At 47.7% G+C, this 15,857-nt stretch overlaps 1 protein-coding gene across 1 annotated transcript in view; it reads right to left on the bottom strand.

Moving 5' to 3' along the window:
- The window catches only part of SNRK (SNF related kinase), a 67,065-nt gene extending 65,150 nt beyond the window's left edge, over nt 1–1,915 (bottom strand). Inside the window, exon 1 of the mRNA XM_069730042.1 lies at nt 1,648–1,915. The gene's annotated coding sequence lies outside the window, so the exon portion shown is untranslated. The remainder of the gene's footprint in view (nt 1–1,647) is intronic.
- Between the last annotated feature and the right edge of the window lie 13,942 nt (nt 1,916–15,857).

A 15,857-nucleotide genomic window follows, 5' to 3' on the forward strand; every position in this document is an offset into this window, starting at 1 on the left:
TATAGCGAGAAAGAGAGATATAGACATATGTTTGTATGTCTTGTATTACATACATGTAAAAACAAAAAAAGGTTGATGAAAACAACTACCGACTACCTTGCCAAGCTACAAAGCTAATACGAGAATAGAAAAAAAAAAGTTTCAGTTGATCTCTATTCACCAGAAAAATCGGTTTGGCAACATTCACACATCCGTATAACACGTCCAATAGTTGATCCATACAGTTGACAGTTTTATGACGGATCGGTGTCTCTGGTCCAGCAGACTCGGGTCATGCCCTATTCTCATCCTTTTAGATCTCAGATTCCACTGTATAAAAGTCTATGGGCATTATTAGAAATGGATGACATTTTTACATCCGTTTTTCATTGTTAAAAGTCAATGGGTAAATAAAAGTTTATCTGCTTCAGTTTTTTTTTTAACAGGAAAGACGGAAGCAAATAGGACGACACCTGAACAAAAATGGAATTGTTTCTGAATGACGGCACAATTCGCAGGGATGTGTGAATGTTGGTGACATTACACGACCATGTCCAGGTCTCCGGGCAAATGCAACGTCTCAATAAGATGGTAGCGGAGGAGGAATCAGCACATCAGAGAGATGACGATGACAATGCTATACACAGCCGGTATTTACCAAATAATAACAAACCTTCTCTCCATTCTATCTCACTGTGTAGGTGACTACATGCCAACAGCCCATGCCAGGCACATCAGTCTGGTAACAATGGAGCCAGCACACTCCTCGGTGCATCTATTCTGCCTGTGCCAGACGGGATTACCCCTAATCTCTCAGCCTACAGGATACATTGCAGATTAATATGAGAAATACATGTTACATATATGATAATCTCTGAGCAATAAGAGCGGTGTATGGACACAGGGAGAGAGCTTGCATCAGCCCCGCACCGCTCCCCACAGAAATATGTCACCAGGGGGAATAATGGGGCACCGAGAAATGGTAGCCCGGGCACCCAGCAATGGCAGCCCGGGCACCCAGCAATGGCAGCCCGGGCACCCAGCAATGGCAGCCCGGGCACCCAGCAATGGCAGCCCGGGCACCCAGCAATGGCAGCACGGGCACCCAGCAATGGCAGCCCGGGCACCCAGCAATGGCAGCCCGGGCACCCAGCAATGGCAGCCCGGGCACCCAGCAATGGCAGCCCGGGCACCCAGCAATGGCAGCCCGGGCACCCAGCAATGGCAGCACGGGCACCCAGCAATGGCAGCACGGGCACCCAGCAATGGCAGCCCGGGCACCCAGCAATGGCAGCCCGGGCACCCAGCAATGGCAGCACGGGCACCCAGCAATGGCAGCCCGGGCACCCAGCAATGGCAGCACGGGCACCCAGCAATGGCAGCACGGGCACCCAGCAATGGCAGCACGGGCACCCAGCAATGGCAGCCCGGGCACCCAGCAATGGCAGCCCGGGCACCGGCCTCCCTGTGTGCTCACCACACCTAGCCGTGCCCCCGGCCATGCACCGACAGCTCACCCTCCAGGGGCATACATGTGAATGGAGGCACACCGCATTCTATGAATGGAGGCAATGCTGCCACCCAGAGCAGCACAGTGAATGGCCAGCACAGGGAGGCGGGGGACTGCGGCCGTTGTCTGCGGAGAGGGAGGCTGCAGCTAAAACTTACATCCAGGGGCCACAGGAGAACGGAAGCCGGGCGGCTCAGACGGCTGCCGGGACACACGGGTGAGGCGCAGGAGTAGCTGGAGCCGTGCACGTCCTCCGGGCAGCTGTGGTATTAGGTAGATTACGGTAGCGCCCGGGCTCACTCCCGGCAGGCTGTCCTGTCACTAGTGTTGTCCATGCGGCTCCCCCATTGCTCTGCGGTAACGACTAGCGGCGGCGCTGGCTCCGCGCACCAACATCGTCAAGCGTCTATTATTATGAGCGACTGCAGGCTAAGATGCAGGAGCGCAGCCGCACTCCACCGCAGCCCCTCCCTTCTCTGACGTCTGCCAAAGTGGGCGTGGTGCACAGAAACCGAACGTCGCAAATCTAGGAAGTGGGCGTGTCTGTGGAGTAGCCAATAGCGAGCTACCTCTGTCTCCGGCTGCCTTGTAGTAGCCTTTTTTTCCCTACACAGCTTTATCTATAAACAGTGTGCGCAGACAGAGCAGCAGATGTATTATTGCAGACGGCTGGGAGCTGTAAGGATAGCCAGAGATAATGGCTGGTGATGGTGATAATGACCATGGCTGTAGAAGATGGGAGATGTCACTCACAGATAACGCTGCACCTTGTCGATTAGCCCCATGCCCAGGCCTTGTGGGACTCTTTCAGCAACGTTCACACATTCAGTATTTGGTCAGTATTTTACCTCAGTATTTGTAAGCCAATACCAGGAGAGGAACAATTAGAGGAAAAGTATAATAGAAACATATGCACCACTTCTGCATTTATCACCCACTCCTGGTTTTGGCTTACATATACTGAGGTAAAATACTGACCAAATACTGAACGTGTGAACAGGACCTTACATTGGAAGTCTGTATATGTCCATCTACTCAGAAACCCCCTTTACCTATGGAATGGCAAAGCAGTTGTTCAAGTAATGTATAAGCACAGGCCGCTGTGTTCTCCACACAGGAGATGGAGACGTCACCATTGCATCAGCCATCGCTGTCCATCTGATGACATGCTGTCCAAAGTCATCTGACCGCTGCAGCCACTCACAGGCTGCAGCAGTCCGGAGTATGGTTGAATGGTGACATCTCCACTTCCAGTCCCTGCACAGACCACGGAGTGACCTGTGCTGGATCCAGGTGGGGCGGTAGGTGAGTATTCATGAGTTTGGTATTTTTTACACAGCAAATTCCCTAGGCAAAGTTATTTTCTCCAGACAACCCCCTTTAATAATAATAATAATCTTTATTTATATAGCGCCAACATATTCCGCAGCCCTTTACAGTTTAACAGTTTCAAACACGAGTCTTAAGTAACAACGTTAACAATACAATAATTAAAGCAACACAAGACGCCCCTGCTCGTGAGAGCTTACAATCTACAATGAGGTGGGGGAGATGCAAAGTACACGTGTGTATTTACAATGATGTATTTACAATGATGGTCCAGCCATCTTCAGGGGGTGGGGGATAGATGGAAGTAGTGAATGGGCTACACACAAACAAACATAAAATGACTTTGATTAGAGAACGTGATAGGCCGCTCTGAACAAATGTGTTTTGAGCGAGCGCCTAAAACTATGCAAATTGTGGATGGTCCTAATATCTTGGGGTAGAGCATTCCAGAGGATTGGCGCAGCACGGGAGAAGTCTTGGAGTCGGGAGTGGGAGGTACGGATTAGTGCAGAGGTTAGTCGAAAGTCATTTGCAGAGCGCAGCGGTCTGTTAGGCCGATAGAAATGAGGGAGGAGATGTAAGGGGGTGCCGCACTGTGGAGAGCTTTGTGGGTGAGAACAAGTACTTTGAATTGTATCCTCTACTGAAAGGGCAGCCAGTGTACCTACTGGCGAAGAGCGGACGCGTCCGAGTAATGATTAGCCAGATGGACGACCCTGGCTGCTGCATTAAAACAATGTCAGCAGATTTAACTGTATGACTTAGTGGCATCAAAAGAATATAATAAATATCAATAAACATCTCTAGAATTACACCTTTTTTACCTTTGACTCAGCAAAACCCCTTACTGTAGCTCTTATTCATTCTTGTTTGGATTATTGCCGCGCTCTACTATTCGGTCTCCCTCTTCCTAAACTCTCCCCTCTCCAATCCATCCTGAATGCAGCAGCCAGGATCATATTTCTCGCCAGCCGTTATACGGATGCCTCTACTCTGTGCCAGTCATTGCACTGATTGCCCATCTGATACAGATGATACAAACTCATCACTTACCTACTAAGAGCTCCATGGCTCAGCATCCCCCTACATCTCCTCCCTCATCTCAGTCTACCACCCTACCCATGCCCTCCGTTCTGCTAATGACCTAAAATTAAAATCCTCATTAATCTGAACCTCCCACTCCCATCTCCAAGACTTCTCACTTGCTACGCCAATTCTTTTCAATGCACTACCCAGGACAATTCGATTAATTCCCAATACCCACAGTTTTAAGCGTGCCCTAAAAACGTATTTCTTTACACTGACTTATCGCCTCCATCTCACTTATCTAACTATCCCTGTTTTGCCTATACAAAATTTTCTTCAAAATCATGACCCCCATAGCGTCTGTTCACACCCTCCATGCACTTAATAGCCCTCTGTCTCTTTGCTATACACATACTGGCTGGCGACCAGTTCATGCAGCGTTATGTTTAGACCCAACTTAGTATATTATGGCTGTATAATACAATGTAAGTGTATTTTACCATTTACCTTTTGTGTCACCCTATTTCCTCATAGATTGTAAGCTTGCGAGTGGGGCCCTCACTTGTTTTGACATCTGAGTTATGCTTATTGTGTAATATTTTTATTGTCTGTATAAGTCCCTCCTAAAATTGTAAAATGCTACGTAATATCTTAATTCTATAAAAATGAAAAATATTCTAATTATTATTATTAATAATAGGAGACATCATGATTTATGTAAACCCCAAATAGGCCAGGAGCCTTCCTGGAAGGAGCAGGGTAGGTAGGGGGCAATAATGGCAACTATGAGTTATACGTTGGGTAATTCTATTGTATACTGGTACACTGTTATGACCTGGTGGTTAGGACAATAATGGACCTGGTGGTTAAGAGCACACGGAAAGACCTGATAGTTACAATGATACAGGACCAGCTCTGGGACGTAGGAACTCTGCTGACCGCAATCCCTAATCCTATCACACACACTAGAAATAGCCGTGGATTGCTCCTAACGCTTCCTATGCAACTCGTCACAGCCTAAGGAACTAGCTAGCCCTAAAGATAGAAAAAATAAGCCTACCTTGCCTCAGAGAATTTCCCCAAAGGAAAAGGCAGCCCCCCACATATAATGACTGTGAGTTAAGATGAAAATCACAAACACAGATGAAATAGATTTAGCAAAGTGAGGCCCGACTTACTGAACAGACAGAGGATAGGAAAGGTGACTTTGCGGTCAGCACAAAAACTACAAAAAAAAACACGTAGAGGGCGCAAAAAGACCCTCCGCACCGACTCACGGTGCGGAGGCGCCCCTCTGCGTCCCAGAGCTTCCAGCAAGCAAGACAAAAATCAAAATAGCAAGCTGGACAGAAAAATAGCAAACAAGAGAAAAACAAGCAGGAACTTAGCTTCTGCTGGAGAAGACAGGTCACAAGAACGATCCAGGAGCGAACAATCCAATACTGAACATTGACAGGTGGCATGGAGCAATGATCTAAGTGGAGTTGAATAGAGCAGCCAGCTAACGAATTAACCTCGTCACCTGTGGAAGGAAACTCAGAAGCCGCAGCCCCACTCACCACCACCAGAGGAAGCCCATGGACAGTACCAGCCGAAGTACCATTCATGACCACAGGAGGGAGCTTGAAAACAGAATTCACAACAGTACCCCCCCTTGAGGAGGGGTCACCGAACCCTCACCAGAGCCCCCAGGCCGATCAGGATGAGCCAAATGAAAGGCACGAACAAGATCGGCAGCATGAACATCAGAGGCAAAAACCCAGGAATTATCTTCCTGACCATAACCCTTCCACTTGACCAGGTACTGGAGTTTCCGTCTCGAAACACGAGAATCCAAAATCTTCTCTACCACACACTCCAACTCCCCCTCGACCAACACTGGGGCAGGAGGATCAACGGAGGGAACCATAGGCGCCACGTATCTCCTCAACAACGACCTATGGAACACATTATGGATGGCAAAAGAAGCTAGAAGGGTCAAACGAAATGCCACAGGATTGAGAACCTCAGAAATCTTATACGGACCAATGAAACGAGGCTTAAACTTAGGAGAGGAAACCTTCATAGGAACGTGACGAGATGACAACCAAACCAAATCCCCAACACGAAGTCGGGGACCAACACAACGCCGGCGGTTAGCGAAACGTTGAGCCTTCTCCTGGGACAATGTCAAATTGTCCACCACATGAGTCCAAATCTGCTGCAACCTATCCACCACAGTATCTACACCAGGACAGTCCGAAGACTCAACCTGCCCTGAAGAAAAACGAGGATGGAAACCAGAATTGCAGAAAAACGGCGAAACCAAAGTAGCCGAGCTGGCCCGATTATTAAGGGCGAACTCAGCCAAAGGCAAAAAGGACACCCAATCATCCTGATCAGCAGTAACAAAGCATCTCAGATATGTTTCCAAAGTCTGATTAGTTCGTTCGGTTTGGCCATTTGTCTGAGGATGGAAAGCCGAGGAAAAAGACAAATCAATGCCCATCCTAGCACAAAAGGATCGCCAAAACCTCGAAACAAACTGGGAACCTCTGTCAGAAACGATGTTCTCCGGAATGCCATGTAAACGAACCACATGCTGGAAAAACAATGGCACCAAATCAGAGGAGGAAAGCAATTTAGACAAGGGTACCAAATGGACCATCTTAGAGAAGCGATCACAAACCACCCAAATGACCGACATCTTTTGAGAGACAGGGAGATCCGAAATAAAATCCATAGAAATATGCGTCCAGGGCCTCTTCGGGACCGGCAAGGGCAAAAGCAACCCACTGGCACGAGAACAGCAGGGCTTAGCCCGAGCACAAGTCCCACAGGACTGCACAAAAGAACGCACATCCCGTGACAAAGACGGCCACCAAAAGGATCTAGCCACCAAATCTCTGGTACCAAAGATTCCAGGATGACCAGCCAACACCGAACAATGAACCTCAGAGATAACTCTACTAGTCCATTTATCAGGGACAAACAGTTTCTCCGCTGGGCAACGGTCAGGTCTATCAGCCTGAAATTTTTGCAGCACCCGCCGCAAATCAGGGGAAATGTCAGACAAAATTACCCCCTCTCTGAGAATACCCGCCGCCTCAGGAACACCCGGAGAGTCGGGCACAAAACTCCTTGACAGGGCATCCGCCTTCACATTCTTAGAGCCCGGAAGGTACGAAACCACAAAATCAAAACGGGAGAAAAATAGCGACCAAAGAGTCTGTCTAGGATTCAACCGTTTGGCAGACTCGAGATAAGTCAAATTCTTGTGATCCGTCAAGACCACCACGCGATGCTTGGCTCCTTCAAGCCAATGACGCCACTCCTCGAATGCCCACTTCATGGCCAACAACTCTCGATTGCCAACATCATAATTGCGCTCAGCAGGCGAAAACTTTCTAGAAAAGAAGGCACATGGTTTCATCACCGAGCCATCAGAACTTCTTTGCGACAAAACAGCCCCTGCACCAATCTCAGAAGCATCAACCTCGACCTGAAACGGGAGAAAAACATCTGGCTGGCACAACACAGGGGCAGAAGAAAAACGACGCTTCAACTCCTGAAAAGCTTCCACAGCCGCAGAAGACCAATTGACCACATCAGCACCCTTCTTGGTCAAATCAGTCAACGGTTTAGCAACACTAGAAAAATTACTGATGAAGCGACGATAAAAATTAGCAAAGCCCAGGAACTTTTGCAGACTCTTCACAGATGTCGGCTGAGTCCAATCATAAATGGCCTGGACCTTAACAGGGTCCATCTCGATAGTAGAAGGGGAAAAAATGAAACCCAAAAATGAAACCTTCTGAACTCCAAAGAGACACTTTGACCCCTTCACAAACAAAGAATTCGCACGAAGGACCTGGAACATCATTCTGACCTGCTTCACGTGAGACTCCCAATCATCCGAGAAGACCAAAATATCATCCAAATATACAATCAGGAATTTATCCAGGTACTCTCAGAAGATGTCATGCATAAAGGACTGAAATACTGATGGAGCATTGGAAAGCCCGAATGGCATAACCAGGTACTCAAAATGGCCCTCGGGCGTATTAAATGCTGTTTTCCATTCATCGCCCTGTTTAATACGCACAAGATTATACACCCCTCGAAGATCTATCTTGGTGAACCAACTAGCCCCTTTAATATGAGCAAACAAATCAGACAGCAGCGGCAAAGGATACTGAAACCTGACTGTAATTTTATTAAGAAGGCGGTAATCAATACAAGGTCTTCATAGAACCATCCTTCTTGGCCACAAAAAAGAACCCTGCTCCTAACGGTGATGACGACGGGCGAATATGACCTTTCTCCAAGGATTCCTTTATATAACTCCGCATAGCGGCGTGTTCTGGCACAGATAAATTGAACAGTCGGCCCTTAGGAAACTTACTACCAGGAATCAAATTAATAGCACAATCACAATCCCTATGAGGAGGTAGGGCACTGGATTTGGGCTCATCAAATACATCCCGGTAATCCGACAAAAACTCCGGGACTTCAGAAGGGGTGGATGACGAAATAGACAAACATGGAACATCACCATGTACCCCCTGACAACCCAAGCTGGACACAGACATAGATTTCCAATCCAATACTGGATTATGGACTTGTAGCCATGGCAACCCCAAAACGACCACATCATGCAGATTATGCAACACCAAAAAGCGAATATCCTCCTGATGTGCAGGAGCCATGCACATGGTCAATTGGGTCCAGTACTGAGGCTTATTCTTGGCCAAAGGCGTAGCATCAATTCCTCTCAATGGAATAGGATACTGCAAGGGCTCCAAGAAAAAACCACAGCGCCTAGCAAACTCCAAGTCCATCAAATTCAGGGCAGCACCTGAATCCACAAATCCCATAACAGAATAGGATGACAAAGAGCAAATCAGAGTAACAGACAAAAGAAATTTTGACTGTACCGTTCCAATGGTGGCAGACCTAGCAAACCGCTTAGTGCGCTTAGGACAATCGGAGATAGCATGAGTGGAATCACCACAGTAAAAACACAGCCCATTCCGACGTCTGTGTTCTTGCCGTTCAGCTCTGGTCAAAGTCCTATCACATTGCATAGGCTCAGGTCTATGCTCAGATAATACCGCCAAATGCTGCACAGCTTTACGCTCACGCAAGCGTCGATCGATCTGAATGGCCAAAGACATAGACTCATTCAGACCAGCAGGCATCGGAAATCCCACCATGACATCCTTAAGGGCTTCAGAGAGACCCTTTCTGAAAATTGCTGCCAGGGCACATTCATTCCACTGAGTGAGTACAGACCACTTCCTAAACTTCTGACAATATATCTCTACCTCATCCTGACCCTGACACAGAGCCAGCAAGATTTTCTCTGCCTGATCCACTGAATTTGGTTCATCATTAAGCAATCCAAGCGCCAGAAAAAACGCATCAACATCACGCAATGCCGGATCTCCTGGCGCAAGGGAAAATGCCTAGTCTTGAGGGTCGCGACGTAACAAGAAATAATGATTTTGACTTGTTGAACAGGGTATCCTGAGGAGTGAGGTTTCAAAGCAAGAAACAATTTACAATTATTTTTGAAATTCAGAAACTTAGAACTATCCCCAAAAAACAAATCAGGAATTGGAATCCTAGGCTCTGACATCGGATTCGGAACCACAAAATCTTGAATGTTTTGTACCCTTGCAGTGAGATTATCCATCCAAGAGGACAGTCCTTGAATGTCCATATCTACACCTGTATCCTGAACCACCCAGAAGTCTAGGGGAAAAGAAAGGCAAAACACAGTGCAAAGAAAAAAAAAATGGTCTCAGAACTTCTCTTATCCCTCTATTGAGATGCATTAATACTTTGGGCCACCTGTACTGTTATGACCTGGTGGTTAGGACAATAATGACCTGGTGGTTAAGAGCACACGGAAAGACCTGATAGTTACAATGATACAGGACCAGCTCTGGGACGTGGGAACTCTGCTGACCGCAATCCCTAATCCTATCACACACACTAGAAATAGCCGTGGATTGCTCCTAACGCTCCCTATGCAACTCGTCACAGCCTAAGGAACTAGCTAGCCCTAAAGATAGAAAAAATAAGCCTACCTTGCCTCAGAGAATTTCCCCAAAGGAAAAGGCAGCCCCCCACATATAATGACTGTGAGTTAAGATGAAAATCACAAACACAGAGATGAAATAGATTTAGCAAAGTGAGGCCCGACTTACTGAACAGACAGAGGATAGGAAAGGTGACTTTGCGGTCAGCACAAAAACTACAAAAAAAACCACGCAGAGGGCGCAAAACGACCCTCCGCACCGACTCACGGTACGGAGGCGCCCCTCTGCGTCCCAGAGCTTCCAGCAAGCAAGATAAAAATCAAAATAGCAAGCTGGACAGAAAAATAGCAAACAAGAGAAAAACAAGCAGGAACTTAGCTTCTGCTGGAGAAGACAGGTCACAAGAACGATCCAGGAGCGAACAGACCAATACTGAACATTGACAGGTGGCATGGAGCAATGATCTAAGTGGAGTTAAATAGAGCAGCCAGCTAACGAATTAACCTCGTCACCTGTGGAAGGAAACTCAGAAGCCGCAGCCCCACTCACCACCACCAGAGGAAGCCCATGGACAGAACCAGCCGAAGTATCATTCATGACCACAGGAGGGAGCTTGACAACAGAATTCACAACAGTACACATGGTAACAAACCATATACAGCTCTGGAAAAAATTAAGAGACGACTGCAAAATCTTCATTTGTTGATTTGTCTCTTTATAGTTATATTTTTGAGTAAAATGCAAATTGTTCTTTTAGTCTATAAACTACTGACAACATGTCTCCGAAGTTCCAAGCAATAAATTCTGTATTTTTTTCTGACAAAGAAAAATGATCAAAAGTTTAAAAAAAACAGTGCTTTCAGACCTCAAATAATGCAAAGAAAACAAGTTCATAATAATTTAGAAACAATAATACTAATGTTTTAACTCAGGAAGAGTTCAGAAATCAATATTTTGTGTAATAACCATGATTTTTAATCACAGCTTTCATGCGTCTTGGCATGTTTTCCACCAGTCTTTCACACTGCTTCTGGCGTAAAAATGTAAGAAGTTCTTCTTTGTTGATCACTTGTGACTATCCATCATCCTCTTGATTACATTCCAGAGGTTTTCAATGGGGTTCAGGTCTGGAGATTGGGCTGCCCATGACAGGGTTTTGATGTGGTGGTCTCTTAATGTTTTGCCAGATCTGTATATCTTCTCTCAGGGAGTTTGGCAGTGTGTGATAGCAGATTCCCTCACCCAAAGCTTCAAGATCTTGTCAACGCTGATTAGATTGTATTGACCTTTTTATTTTAGAACTTCAGTGCAAGGATACAAGTGGACTGTCCGAACATTAAAAGTCTGTGAGTAGGGATGAGCTCACCCGTGGAAGATCTCTCTCATTCTGTCTCTCATCCAGAAGTAGAGTTTCACTGTGACGTGGCAGTGGGCTTCATACTGTCTGATTGGAATGTTAAACTAAGAGCCTCATGTTCCGTTTTGTACAATTTTGCCTAGCGGCATTAGATTAACGTATTATTTTTGGATCTGTGGTCCATGTCATTTTTTTTCTACAGTTCCAGCATATTACATGGTCTGTCCCCTCTTCATTTTTTTCTTTACGTGGACCAGGGCTCCTCCCTTTTGACCAAGCCATCTTTAATTAGCAGGAGGCTGCAAGAGGAGTTCTGCCTATTTTTGCTCTTAGTTCACAGTCTGAGAACATGAGGAAGGTGAGTTTCTTGCTCCTTTCCCTTGATGTGGTGTGGCAGCCATTGTTCTGGTGCTGTGCCTCTGGGTCGGTTTAGTCTGGAGTCATAGGGGCTCAGCCTTGCAGCATAGGTGGGGGTTCCAGCTGGTGCATTGTTGCCGTGGCGGTGGTTGGTGCACAGCGCCGCACCTTCAAGGCTATAAAATATGTATATATAATTTGGAAATTGTGAAAACCAGAGAGACACAAATACTATCTATGATTCAGTCATAACAATAAGACCATTGTGGCATGGTTCATTGTGTTTTAAAAAGTATATTTCTTCCATAGGGTAATCTGCTGCCAAAATAAGGATGAACTTGGCAACTCCTACTGTCCAAACCGCTATACACCGGGACCAGACGAGCCAGTTGTGCGAAGAAAAAGTTCCCCCACTCCAATACACTAACTCTCCAGCCTGAACTGTTGACTCCTGACAGGAAAGATATATTAAGTCTTGCTGCTTGTGCCAAATTGTGACCCTCTAATCTGCATGTTGCAGCTGAAATCTGGACTAATGGCAATGTTATCTGTGATGCGGCTGCAGTGCAGTTTAGTGCAACCTCCAAGAGGGGGTGCTGGTGAGGTAAGAGAGGTTGCACACTCACAGCACAGCAACACTGAGCAGCCACACAGGTATCACAGGTAACGAACGAGTGGTCAGATGAGCTGAGTCAGAACCTATCAGGAGCAGAAGTACCAGAAGTAACAACACTGCACATAGTCAGAGACAAGCCAGAAGTCAAAGCCAAACGAGAGAGCGGTATCCAAAATGAGAGATGTAAGATGTAGTCGGGGTACAAGCCAGAAGTCAAAGCCGGTCGGGGAACGAGCTATCAGAGACGAAAGCAAGAGGCGGGGTACCGAGATCAAGCCGAGTCATACACTGTAAAGAAAACCACCAGGCGAACACTAAGTCAGGGATAGGGATCAGGTCTCACACAAATATGGGAAGTCAGAGGCAGTAGGATCACCAGGGTATATGGGTCAGCTGCTCTAGCCTGGAAGCATGAACTATCACTGATGCTGGCCAGCAGACTGCAGAGGACTGAAAAAGCCTAGCCAGCTCCAAAACGAGTCAGAGGGCGTTAACCCACGAATGACCAGTCCAGAGAGAGGATAGCAGAAAACAAACTCCTGACTGGATCGTGACATTATCCACTGCTTAGTGATCCACTTTTTGTGCTGTTTTGCCTACTGGCGTTTTGTCTTTTGTTTCCATTAGGTCATATTCAGACATCCTTTTTCAGATAATGGTCTATCCGTGTTTTTCACATTTTAGACGATGGGGCTCTTCACATGTCCCTGTTTTTTTCTAAAAAAAAAAAACTATGTCATGTTAATTTCCATTTCCAAGTTGTGGATCAAAATTACCCATACAAGTCAGTATGGGACAGTATCAAAGTTCAATCCATGCACTGTCCATGATTAATATTGCAATAAATGGGAGAAGCTTTGTAATTTATCTTTTTTATCTGTGAAAATAACTGATGAAACACTGATCGTGCAAATTGACACACTAACCAAACGCTGATGAAATTCATATCCAAAATAGTGAGGAACAATCAGGCTCGGACTGGCCCACCGGGGAACCGGAGGATCCTCCCGTGGGCCCTGGCACTGACACCTGCTGGCAGGGCCTCCCCCCGCTCCAGGCCCCCCCGCCGCCCGCCCGCCTTGAATACTCACCCTGCTCCAGCGATGGTCTCGGCGTCTGCACTGCAGCTCGTCCTGAACGAGCGGTCACGTGACACCGCTCATTAAGATCATGAATATGCGCATATTCATGATCTTAATGAACAGTGTCACATGACCGCTCAAGCAGGAAGAAGGTGCTGCGCCGGCGCCGCAGCCTGGAGTCGGGACAGAGCTCGAGGGATGTCGGCACGGCCGTGCAGTGGGACAGGTGAGTATGAGGCACGGGGGGACGGGGGGGAGGAAGGAGGACATAAGCCGGCGCGCCGAGCAGGAGCGGGTGCGGAGAGAAAAGCCTGCATACAGGGGGGCATATAAGCCATGCAGGGGGGAATATGAGCCATGCAGGGGGGAATATGAGCCATGCAGGGGGGAATATGAGCCATGCATACAGGGGGGAATATGAGCCATACAGGGGGGAATATAAGCCATGCAGGGGGGAATATAAGCCATGCAGGGGGGAATATAAGCCATGCAGGGGGGAATATGAGCCATGCAGGGGGGAATATAAGCCATGCATACAGGGGGGAATATAAGCCATGCAGGGGGAAATATGAGCCATGCAGGGGGGAATATAAGCCATGCATACAGGGGGGAATATAAGCCATGCAGGGGGGAATATGAGCCATGCATACAGGGGGGAATATAAGCCATGCAGGGGGGAATATGAGCCATGCAGGGCGGAATATGAGCCATGCATACAGGGGGGAATATAAGCCATGCAGGGGGGAATATGAGCCATGCAGGGGGGAATATGTGCCATGCAGGGGGGAATATAAGCCATGCAGGGGGGAATATGAGCCATGCAGGGGGGAATATGAGCCATGCAGGGGGGAATATAAGCCATGCAGGGGGGAATATAAGCCATGCAGGGGGGAATATGAGCCATGCATACAGGGGGGAATATGAGCCATGCAGGGGGGAATATAAGCCATGCAGGGGGGAATATGAGCCATGCAGGGGGGAATATAAGCCATGCAGGGGGGAATATGAGCCATGCAAGGGGGAATATAAGCCATGCAGGGGGGAATATGAGCCATGCAGGGGGGAATATGAGCCATGCAGGGGGGAATATGAGCCATGCAGGGGGGAATATGAGCCATGCAGGGGGGAATATAAGCCATGCAGGGGGGAATATGAGCCATGCAAGGGGGAATATAAGCCATGCAGGGGGGAATATGAGCCATGCAGGGGGGATATGAGCCATGCAGGGGGGAATATGAGCCATGCAGGGGGGAATATGAGCCATGCAGGGGGGAATATGAGCCATGCAGGGGGGAATATGAGCCATGCAGGGGGGAATATGAGCCATGCAGGGGGGAATATGAGCCATGCATACAGGGGGAATATAAGCCATGCATACAGGGGGGGGAATATGAGCCAAGCATACAAGGGGGGGGGGAATATGAGCCATGCAGGGGGGAATATGAGCCATGCATACAGGGGGGGAATATAAGCCATGCATACAGGGGCGGACTATAAGCCATGCATATGTAGCACCCCTAGGGGTATTTGCCACAAAAATAGTTACTGACAGTAAGTACAAATACTAAAATAGCAAGACTGCACTACCACCTCCGGCCAGAAGGGGGAGCTCCAGAGACTCCCCTTGATCCATTCTGGTCTGAGAGAAGAAATGGCAGTTGGGCCAAGGAGCTGATAGTGAGAGGTCATACAGTTGAATCTCTAACAGCCCTGTGACTGTTACCAGGCCTAAATCACCGGCCTGAGGAGAAGAGGGATAGAGAAAAAGGACATTGTGAGAACCGGGTAGCATTAATCACTACCCAGAACAGGCGCAAAGACGGATACTGGATCCGTGGCTGTATTCATTATATATAATACAGCAACCGGAAAAACGTGAGGTGATATCAGCTTCACTAGGGTCGGATGCAGCAACAGACACAGAGTTCAGCGGTACTCCCAGAGGGGGTAAACCGATAAAAGGACTCGGGTTGGCCGTCGAACCAGGACCCGGAGGGGACAGATTGGGCCGGCAGCCAGTTCACATACAGCAGCAGGGCCACACAGAAATTGCGTACAATAAGAGGCGAAGACCCCGGCAGGGTCAAAGTAACTCAGAGTTCCCATACAGACTCCGGTGACAGGACTGGTTGTAAATCCTTTTATGTTAAAGTAAACTGGTTAAACGTTTCAGTGCCTCAGTCTTTCATTTGGACAATAGCCATCTATCCAGGATCGGGATCGTCACCGCTGGGAGAACCTGCTGCTGATCAAGTAAGTGCCTGTCCCCTCATGATACCCCTTACACTGTGCATTGCCTGAGGCCACAGCACCGGGTCAAGCCACCCGTGACATCCCCCTCAAGAGACAGACTCCATTGGTCCGGTGCTGGGTATCCCGGTCTCCTGGGCGTCACAATTGGCGTCACGAACAGGATCTAGCCAGCCCGTATATCGGGTATTGTGTGCCGTGATTGGAGCCCAAAACTGTGAAAACTGGGATGAAAAATCTTGAAAATTGACTTTATTAAAGAAAAATCCATTCCCCATTGAAAACTATTGAAAGTGACTTTTCCCCATTGGTTATAATGGAGTAA

The sequence above is a fragment of the Ranitomeya imitator genome, chromosome 6 (genome assembly GCF_032444005.1).
Source record: "Ranitomeya imitator isolate aRanImi1 chromosome 6, aRanImi1.pri, whole genome shotgun sequence".
NCBI classification, from domain to species: Eukaryota; Metazoa; Chordata; class Amphibia; order Anura; family Dendrobatidae; genus Ranitomeya; species Ranitomeya imitator.